This window comes from Rhincodon typus, chromosome 11, assembly GCF_021869965.1.
Source record: "Rhincodon typus isolate 14 chromosome 11, sRhiTyp1.1, whole genome shotgun sequence".
Classification (NCBI taxonomy): domain Eukaryota; kingdom Metazoa; phylum Chordata; class Chondrichthyes; order Orectolobiformes; family Rhincodontidae; genus Rhincodon; species Rhincodon typus.
This window is the reverse complement of record NC_063342.1, coordinates 24,687,769-24,699,012: the sequence shown is the minus strand read 5'-3', so window position 1 is coordinate 24,699,012 and position 11,244 is coordinate 24,687,769. Positions and strand designations below refer to the sequence as shown.

Below are 11,244 nucleotides of genomic sequence, written 5' to 3'. Positions count from 1 at the left end.
ACGTCAGCCTTCCTGCTCCTATGATGCTGCTTGGCCTGCTGTGTTCATCCAGCTCTACACCGTGTTATCTCAGATTCTCCAGCGTCTGCAGTTCCTACTATCTCGAATGCTAGAATGAACTGGAATAAGAGAATGCTTGTTTGGAACCTAGAGCAGCCATGATTTTGTTCCTGAACTTGATCCATAAATTCCAAGTGTGTGGTGAGATCGGGATTGAATCAGTTACAGTGCCTTCCTTTATAATAGGTATGAACTGATAGTAATGTGTACTTCCATCCCTTTTGACAGGTCTTCAAGGAGTGAATTGCTCTCTCAATATACAACAGATTTGATTTGTATCCCATTAAAATGAATGGAATAAGTATTGAACAGAGTCCAATAAGCTGATGAGCTGCTATACTTAAATAGTGATGGCGAGAATGACCTCCATGCTAAGATTCGATATCGGGTGAAGTTTAAAGAGGGTGATTGGAATTTATGGAACTGACTTCAGCATAAGAAACTTGAAAAATGGAGAAAACATTGGTGGGTGGGTGTAGAAAGAGCACATGGTGAGGAGTGAGGAGGAATGGAAACAGTTTTCAAAAAAATATACATTTAGCAATGTTACAGACAGATTGCAAGTCCATATTCATTGGGGCATTTCTCCATCGGTGAACTTTTTTAGTGAGTTTTTTAGTGCAATTTTACAGTGTTCACCTCACAAAGTATGCATCACCCCTCGAATGCACTGTTATCACTCTGACTTGTGCTCACCAGTGGGGGAAGTACTCGCTGCTGACGGAACCTTCCGGCATTCCTGTCACCGGCACGATTTTTCAAGTCCAGCGACTTCACAGTTCCTGGATACAAAGAATTACTCAAGAGATGGCTGATAGATGCAGGTTGGCACCCATTTTGGTGACAGGGACATGGAGATCCTGGTAGATGGGGTGATGGACAGGAGGGCCATCCTTTGGCCTCAGGACCACCAGAAAAGACCATGGCACCGGACCCTGGTCAAAAGGCGCCATCCCAGTTACTGCAGTCTGCACAGTCTGGAGAAATATCCAGCAATATGGGAAGAAGGTTCATGACTTTCTTTCTTCTACAACGGTAAGTGCCACAATTTTCTGTCTGCTGCCTCTTATTTAAGCTAACTCTCCCATTACGTCCACCTCCCACCAAGGCTCATGGTCTTCCTCTCTCAATACTGCATGCAACATCTCCACTCAATTGTTCTCACACACTTCTTTCTCTCAGACCATTAGCCCTGCATGCCCTCTTCACCTCCTACTCACTGACTTGAGTTACCACTAATAGCTGTACCAATTCCTTTCATTTTCACTCTATGCCTGCTCCTGTGTCATTCTAGGAGAAAGCAGTCCAAAATAAGGGCAGAGAGGCCAAAGACAGGTGATATGGTGCCTGACATTAGCAGGAGAGAACCATGACCATTCATGTGGTCATGCTGAGACCTCCATGTCTCAGCAACATGTAAGATTCAATGTCAAGTGCTGCACTTCTCTCTCATTGCAAGCACCATGAATGGACTTTTAACGTGGTCAAGCTTCTCCTCTATTGCCTAACTCATTCCCTGTCTTGTCATCTGCAGGCACCGGTGGCATGCACCCTGCAAGTGTCCTCCTCACCCTCTGAGGAAGAAGCCACAAATTTTGCAGAGGCAGCAGCAACAAGGCTTTCTCCTGCTTACTCCAGCAGTTTAGATACAGACTCCTCAGCAAATACTTTGGCCAGACTAGAGTCACGAGCACATCATGGAGCTAGCTGAGGTAAAACACACCACCTTACATTCAGAGGAATTCTGGAATCCAGGCAGCTGCTCGGCTCCAGGCAGGAGAGAGTCCTATGGTGCAGTGATTAATAACTTTATTCAAAAACACACACAGGAGCAGCAGGCAGGTACATCAGAAACGCCTGGGACACTGCATCAAAGGTTGAAGGAGTTCAACTATACCATCCTTAAACAGGCTGCCTCCAGCATACATGCATCTTACTGTCTCCACGGACAGTTGGCAGTTGCCATGGAGAGCCGGGTTAAGCAGAATGCTCATTGCATAGAATCCACATAGACCTGCACGCCATCACTTTCGCTGTCAGTTATCAGCATCCATGGCAAAGCAACATAGGGAGGTGGGACCAAGGTGACAGGGCATGACTTCAGCCAGCTAGCTGGAGGATACAGGCCACACAGTAGTCTCCACTTAGTACACTTCAGAGGCATAGAGCCCCTCCTCCTCCAGACTGCCTGCGACCTTAAAACCTGTGAAGGTTAAGCCAAGAAAGTTTAGCTGCATTGGCCAGGATGCTCTCAGCATATCTGGGCCCTCTAAACATAGTCATACCAAGGGTTGGCAGCTCAGAACTGCAAGACCAGCAGAATTCATTACAGGGCAGCTGCTGACCCCAGGATTCGAGAGAAAGAAAACCTTATGAGGGTACACAGGTGGCAATAGCACTTTTGTAAATATATTTGCAATTTACATTACCACCTGCCTGATCAACTCATTTGAGCTGCAGCTGTGAGAATGAAGCTAGACAGTGTATCCTCCCTCATGCCGAACTATGTTACCACCCTGTCTGAGGAGTTGCTATTCTTTCCTGAGTTCACATACTGATATGAAACAGTGCCAGGTATTAGCATCAGAATTTGTGAAGCCTCCCAATAGTTTGACATGTTAACTTTTTAAACAACAGAGAAAGAACGAAAAACTGAGAAGCAGCATTTGCTCTTGTGAATAAACAGGGGCTGCTTGCTTTTTTAGTGCTAACACATTTACAGTCAATGAATGAGGACTTCCTCTAACTCAGTTTCATTGGAGGTGCTTGCCAAATAAGTCCTGTCTGGCTTGCTGTGTTCTATCATGGTGAAGGTGATGTTCCTCCTGATCAATAGCCTCATCTTTCACCTTGGAAAAATGCTGTCCCCTCTCGAAGCTACTATTTGTTCATCACTTCCCCTTTTTTTCCTGCTCCAGCTTTTCTGAACAAAGTATGCAAGGATTACAGAGTGCACTCTGTAGCATACTGCAGCAAATTTGCAGACCTCTGCTAGCATACGATGTACAACCTCAATGGCCCAATGGAAGAAGGTTATTATACATTATACATAGTTTGTCCTCAATCAGGGGGTTGTGCAACACAGTAATCATCCAGGCTTGGAAAGAAAAGCCCTTGTTCCCAAAAACTATCCTTATAAGGCATATATTCCTTGGAATGTAGCAGAAACCTGACGGTTTTCAAGGAGTGAGGGATCATGGAAACTTCAAGGAACTTGACACAGACTTGTAAGATGTGGTCATGACGGTCAAAGATGAGACCAACATTGACCAATTTGAACCTGTCCTTACTATTTAAATTGTGGCACTGTTAAGATTTAGTGTTGTCACCACTACCTATATACTGTCTATAGTGCCCTGCATCTGGGATGCTTCAACAGATAGCACCTATGATAGGGTTAAGGTTAGTTCTGTTACAGTATCCAAGGACATACCCATTCTCACTCATCTGAAGGACATTCCATTGTAGACAAAAGACTGGACCTTCTGCACTTCCTCTGCGGCATGAGCAGACTTAGGTTGGAAATTGTATTGGAAGGTGTTCAACATCCATGGGAGATTACTGCTGGTCCTGGGCTTCCTGGTCCTGGGCTTCCAAATGCATATATTCCTCATTATTTTCAATGTCCATGTGCAGTTCTGCAGCCATGAAAAAAGGATGCTGTGCCTAGATCCTTTGGTGATGGTTCCCATGAGCTGATATTGGAAATATCAGAAACCACCTCGCTCCTTTAATAAGGCAATCAGTAAGGAGGTCACAGCACACATAAATGACAGCTTACCGTTGTCCACCATAAATTGAGATATGTGATGCCTCTACATGAACCTTGAACATAGAAGAATTTATTTGGATGTATGCTGCACAAACCATGTGGCACACATAAAGCAGGAGATGTAAAAACGGTAGGAAAAATGCCAACATCTCCTCTAATTTCCAGCCATCACGTGACCCAAGAAAGGCAGTTTCATATCTAAGAGAACATTGTGAAAAAAATTACAATTCTATATCTGTGGAGAACAGCTCCTGCACCTTGTGCAGCTTGTTTTTGAGAATTGTGGAATGCAGGTGACCCTTTATAGGTTGACTGAAATTATTTCTGCTTTACAGAGATTGCTAGGATTAATTTGAAGTGATCAACTGCATGGTGAAGACTGCTTGTAGCCAGGATTTTATTCAACATGGTTGATCACTGCATAAGGTACATATGCAGAATTTTGTAAATACTTGTGATGTCCCTGTAAGCTTTCCTACGTTTTCTTCATTCATTTGTGGGATATGGCCGTTGCTGATGGCCAGCATTTATTACCTGTCCCTAGTTGCCTTTAAGAAGGTGGTGGTGAGCTGCCTTCTTGAACTGCTGCAGTCCACCTGCTGTGGGTTGACCCACAATTGCATCAGGTGCTGCCTGAGGATCTTTGGTGAATTTCTGCAGTGCATTTTGTAGATAGTATACACTGCTGCTACTGAGCATCGGTGGTGGAGGAAGTGAATGCTTGTGGATGTAGTGGGCTGCTTTGTTCTGGATAGTGTCAAGCTTCTTGAGTGTTGTTGGGGATGTACTCATTCAAGCAACTGGGGAGTATTCCATCACAATCCTGACTTGTGCCTTCTAGACGGTGGACAGGCTTTGAGGAGTCAGAGGGTGTATTACTTGCCACAGTATTCCTAGCCTCTGACTTGCTTTTGTAGTCACAGCATTATACACAGTGAGTCCAGTTGAGTTTCTGGTCAATGATAACCCCCAGGATATTGATAGTTAGGTTTTCAGTGATGGGAACACCATTGAATGTCAAGTGGCAGTGGTAACATGATCTCTTATTAGTGGTGGACATTGCCCGGCATTTGTGTGGCACAAATGTCACTTGTCACTTGTCAGCTCAAGCTGGAATATTGTCCAGATCTTGTTGTATTTGAACATGGACTGCTTCAGTATCTGAGGAGTTGCGAATGGTGCTAAACATTGTGCAATCATCGGCGAACATCCTCACTTCTGACCTTATGATGGAGAGAAAGTTGTTGATGCAGCAGCTGAAGATGTTTGGGCTGAGGACACTACCCTGAGGAACTCCTGCAGGGATGTCCTGGAGCTGAGCTGGCTGACCTCCAGCAACCACGACCATCTTCCTATGTATCAGTTATGATTCCAACCACCGGAGAGTTTGCGCCCTGATACCCATTGATTCCAGTTTTGCTAGGGCTCCTTGATACGACACTCAGTCAACTGCAGCCCTGATGTCACGGGCTGTCACTCTCACCTCACCTCTGGAATTCAACTCTTTTGTTCATGTTTGATCCAAGGCTGTAATGAGGTCAGGAGCTGAGCGGTCCTGGCAGAACCCAAACTGGGCGTCACTGAGCAGGTTATTGCTGAGCAAGTGCTGCTGACACCTTCAATCACTTTACTGATGATCAAGAATAGACTGATGGGGCGGTAATTGGCCGGGTTGGATTTGTCTTGCTTTCTATTTTCCACATTGCCGGGTAGATGCCTGTGTTGTAACTGTACTGGAACAACTTGGCTGGGGGAACAGCAAATTCTGGAGCACAAGTCTTCAGTACTATTGCCAGAATGTTGTCAGGGCCCGTAGCCTTTGCAGTATCCAGTGTCTGCAGTTGTTTCTTGATATTACATGAAGTGAATCTAATTGGCTGAAGATTGGTATCTGCGGACCACAGGAGGAGGCCGAGATGGATTATCCACTCGGCACTTCTGACTGAAGATTGCTGTGAAAGCTTCAACCGTATCTTACACAAGTCCATTATTTAACCATCATTTCTCAATTTTACCCCTAAGCACCAAACATTCAGCTTAGTTATAATGATCATCATAGACAAGGTGATGTTAGCCATCAATGTTCCCACCTCCCACAGTACTCTGGTCCTCCAATACTCTGTTGTCTCCCCTATAAGTGGAGCTGCACCCTTCAATGTGATTGCCCCCTCTGCAATCCAGAATGCTGCCTGCAATCTCAACATTTAACTTCCCAACATTCCTATCTCACCAGTGATCCCTGATTACTTCTTTTGACTTTCAATTCTCAGACGCACAGGCCCCTAACAGATTGGAAAGACAGCTCTGACTGATGACTGACCAGACCCTTGACTGTGCAGCTCCCTGACTGAGTTCCTGCTAATCCCCAGGATGGTTATACTTCAGCTGCAGGACTCACCATGGCCCATTCCCCAAATGTAAGGAAATGAAACCCCTGAGAATGGCCCCCCACCAGCCAATGAATCTGTTGAAACCCCTGGACAGAGATCAGGTGTTGCTTTTTATTCCCTGTTGTGAACATCCCTTAACTGATGTCACCCCTCAGCCTCTGATGCACCAGGGAAAATAGCCTCAGCCTATTCAGCCTCTCCCTATAGCTGAAACCCTCCAACCCTGGCAACATCCCTTGTAAATCTTTTCTGAAGCCTTTCAAGTTTCACAACATCTTTCCTATAGCAGGGAGACCAGAATTGACACAGTACTCCAAAAATGGCCTAACCAATGTCCTGCACAGCTGCAACATGACCTCCCAATACCTATACACAATGTAGCGACCAATAAAGGCAAGCATACCAAACGCCTTCTTCACTATCCTGTCTCCACTTTCAAGGAACTATGAACCTGCACTCTAAGGTCTCTTTGTTCAGCAACACTCCCCAGGATCTTACCATTAAGTATATAAGCTTTGCACTGGTCTGCTTTTCCAAAATGCAGCACCTCACATTTATCTAAATTAAACTCCATCTGCTGCAAAGTGAGGGAATGGTAAGAAAACAAGAGGCTTGAGCTACATCCTTTTCTGATACGTGATTGTCCCAGCGTTTAAATTGGCCTTGGAGCAGCATTGAATGTGAGATGTTGGTCAGCTTCAAAATGCAGCATTAACAGAGTGAGCTGCATTATGAGTGAGTCCAAGCTATGCCATGATGATGTAGTGAGGCTGGCGCTTTTCCAGCTTATGTGGATGGAGGGTGTATGCAGTCATTGCCCATGGAGCACACACTGACATGTTGGGAGTACTGGCCAAGATGGATTCCTGAAAATGATACCAACGAACAGGAGCCACTACCCACCTGCACTGGCTTCCATGTTGGGTATTGGCGCAACCTAGTTTCTCTCTGCCACCTCAGAAAGTAGCAACCTAAATAGAAATGGGCCAAGGTTAGGTCATAATTAGAAGCCCTTTGCCATTCACTTGCGACTACTCTTCTTGCCATTAAAACCTTATATGAAAATATTTCTCAATGAGAAGCAATTTTTTTTCGCATTTTCACCCTATTTTCCCAACTGACTTGCCATTGGCCATATTGTTCAGTGGTTGTGAAAATTTCACCCATTGGATTGGAACAAATAAAGAGTCCACTAAATTAGTAACGACTTAAACACAAAACAACCTCAGAATATCAGTTTATCATGCCGTTGCTTTTTATGAAGGAGCCATAAAATCTAAAATAGAAGTAACAGCCCTTTCTGAGGACGGATCAATTGGCTAGCCAGTGGTTGAGGAGCCTGAAAGCTATTTCTTCCCTTTAAAAAAATCCTTTGAAAATCTTCTGTGGGAGTGTTGCTGAAATGTGATTCCTGCTTCAGTTATGAAAAGAGGTCTTTACTTGCAGAGTACACAGATGCAGGTACTCATCTGCTTTTCACAGGCCAGAGGCTTTTAATTCCTTTGTTAGAGTTAGGGATGATGACTTTGTCAGTAGATGTGGTACAGAACAGCATTGACCTTTTAACTTTGTGCTATTGTACAGTTAAAAAGATAGTTGTGTTCAATACAATGAGACTCGTGTGACCAAACATCCTGGGGGAGGAAAAGCAGTTACTATCATGACAAAGGCTGACATTGCAGATAAACACCAGTCCATGGCCCCTCCTATAGGTTACAGGCAAGTTGCTATGATGGTACAAGAACATAGAGCTGCTCACTCATTAGAGAGAGATGACTGGTGGTGACTTAACCTAAAATTCACCACACCTCAAGCAAGGGGAGGGGTTAAGGAGAATCCTTCATGGTAACCTCAGCCAGTGCAGGAATTGAATTCACACGATTGGCATCACAACCAACCAACCATCCATCCAACCAACTGAACTAACTGACCCTGTTTATGTTTTTTCTAACAAGTCCCTAAATATATATAGAAATGTATTAATGATTGTTTCTCTGTTTATAGTAAGTCTTTTACAATCTAATACAAAAATGAAAAGTGATATTGTATTTTAAACATTAACTTTGTTTCTGTCTCCACAAATACAGCTAGACCCGCTGAATTTTTCCAGTACTTTCTGTTTTCGTTTCCGATCTGCAGCATCCACGGTATTTTGGTTTTATATAATCTCACGCAGCTTAATGTGTATTAATTAGATCTCGATTGTCAAAGCTCTTATTCCAAAACCAGCAGAGTATCTACTGATAGGGATTGCAGGGTAAGGGCCTCAAGCATTTATGAAGACATAACTCCTGTTATCAGAGAAGAAATCCTACTTTAATTAACTGCTCAGATTTGTGTTACTAATTATAATTGCGCATCTAGTAGTTGTTGATTTAAACAATTTTATTCAACTCTTTCATTTAAAACTTCTGACTTAACATGAGGAGTTAAATTATATAATCCTACCAGTCTCTGTGGATACAATGCTAATAATTTCAAAATCTATATCAACCATTTTTGGAAAAGCTCTTTAAGATTTGCCATTGAATGAAGGAGAGAAGTGAAAGCCACAATTTTAACACTGTTCATTTGCCTAGCAGGAAGAAAAATAGACACCAACCATTGCATTCCTCAAATGTTGACTCCTATCATCATTTCAATCATTAAGCACCATCCTACCATTATGGCAGCTCTCTTTTCCAATTCCATCCCTATTCTACCATTTGCCATTGCTGGGATATCTGGAATAGACCAGCATCCCTGGTGCCTTCGCCATCTTTAAAACATGGGATTCCACTAACTCCAGGACCAGCAGTGGAGGCTACAACACCAAAGCATGTTATTCTGGTCCAAGGTTCCCACCCAGGTAAGTGCAATCTCAGCAATCTGGACGAATGCACAGCAATGTAGGAAGAAGCTCATTGACTTTCTCTCCACAGTGTAAGTGCTGGCATCTTCGCTGATACCCTACCCATCTTTCATCATGGCCTATGGTCTACCACTCTCATTTTTGACTGCAACATTTTCCCTCAGTTGATCTCACACAGCATGGCCTCTGCACTGCCTACTCACCTGCTTGGGGCACCTTTCCACCTGTACTCAAAGTTACAGCTGTGCTACCAACTTTCATCTTCCTTAATCCAAGCCATGCTCTCTTTTCAGTAGGGCTAAAAATGTCAAGACGGGTAGTGTGCTGCCTAATGTATCAATGTTGCCAAATTAGGTCCAGGCTAGTTAAAATGTCTCAGGCCTCATGCTGACACAATTGTGGATATTTTTCTAGCATACAGCATGGTTTTCTCTCCCCAGGCCATATCTGATGGAAATATCTGCTTGCTACTTAGCTGTGTGTTATGCAAGAGTCTGAAGGTCCTATTATGCATAAAAATTAGATTACTTTATTTGCCAGTACAGGGCCAGTGGATATATCAGTTCAGTAGATTTACTCAGTGGAGCCATGGAGCCCAGGTTCCTTTTCAATGTAATAGAAATTAACTTTCATTCTTCGTGTGCCTCTGAGTCATCCATCTCTCATTTTTGGTCAATAAAATCAGATGCTTGATAACATTTACCCTTCTGTATCACGTAGCATGAATATTGCTTTGGCAAAGAAAACAAGCAGTTTACTCAAGGCAGTTTGTCCTTTTATATTACAGGTGGAAACAACTGTGAGAGAGAAATTCAGAATGCAGACAGCTAAAACTGTCCTTGATCTGAATGTCTTTCATTTTAATTGATATGAACAACGTTCAAGATGTACAAGTGAGAGCACAAATGCAACATCTGCACAATAACATTGCAACAAAAAAAAGGTAAATGTTTTATTATCTATTTAGAGAATCGGCATCAGTGAAAGGGAGCCAATTTTTGATGGATGACATTTGCTTGGTTTGTGTTCACAACAAGGTAGGTGAATTGATAGCACAATTAGAATTTAATGGGTAGGATTTAATTGCCATCATAAACACAAAGTCTGCAAGGTGACCCATACTGGGAACTGAATACTAAAGAACGTTCAACATTTAAGGAGGTCAGGCAAAAAGGAAAAAGGAGGTGAGGTAATAGGAGATTTGATTGGTGTATTAGTGAGAGAGGACTTTCAGTTAAACGAAGAGAATGTAGAATCTATTTTGGAGCAGCTAAGAAATAGGAAAGGGCTACTATTGTTTGTGGGAGTGATTTACAGGCCACCAAACAGTAGGGCACAGTCTAAATTAGGACATTAGTGGGTGCAGGTAACGAGGGGAATTCCTGTAATCATGGGTAACATTTTTTGAAAACTAATTCATCAGCATTGCTTGCTAGGCTATCATTTATTACCCATCACCAATCAGCCAGACAGCAGTTAAGAATCAATCACGTTTTGTGGGTCTAGCGTCACAGGTAGGTCAGACCAGGTAAGGATGGTAGTTTCCTTCCCTAAAGTACATTAGTGAACCAGATTTCTTTTTCCTGACAATCAACAACAGTTTCATTGTTATCATTTAACTCCAGATTTATCTTTAAATTTAAATTCCATCTGCTATGGTAGGACTCAAATCCAGGTCCCCAAGGCATTACCTGCATCTCTGGATTAGTAGCGAAACAATAATACCACTCGGCCCTTAATCTACTTCAACCCACATATAGACTGGGTGAATCTAATGAACACCGATACTGTGAAGGAAGAATTCTATGTTTGAGATGGGTTTTCTGGAGCAACATATTTAGGAACCAACAGGGTGCAAGTTATTTTACATCTTTTGCATGTATTACATAATCAAAAAGGTCAATAATCTTGCAAAAGAGGCTTCAGGCATTAATGTATGATAGCATTTTCCTTTAAGTTTGAAAAACAAAATTGTTAACTATGAAGCTAGGGCCTTAAATTTAACAAGGGCAGTTATGAAGGTATTAGGAGGGAGTTAGTTGTGGTGGCTTGGAAAAATACGTTGAAGGGTTAGATGGTAGATAGACAACGGCTTGTATTTAAAGAGTTAATGATTACTTTTCTAAAATGTACATTCTTTTATGGCAAAGATGTGAAAAGTGAGACAGCCA

General features: G+C 42.8%; 1 protein-coding gene across 1 annotated transcript in view; it reads left to right on the top strand.

Annotated features, from left to right (window-relative positions):
• Positions 1 to 11,244, top strand: part of htr1fa (5-hydroxytryptamine (serotonin) receptor 1Fa) — a 117,973-nt gene that overhangs the window by 87,313 nt on the left and 19,416 nt on the right. The window contains exons 2-3 of the mRNA XM_048602968.1: positions 8,805 to 9,070; positions 9,861 to 10,016. The gene's annotated coding sequence lies outside the window, so the exon portion shown is untranslated. The remainder of the gene's footprint in view (positions 1 to 8,804; positions 9,071 to 9,860; positions 10,017 to 11,244) is intronic.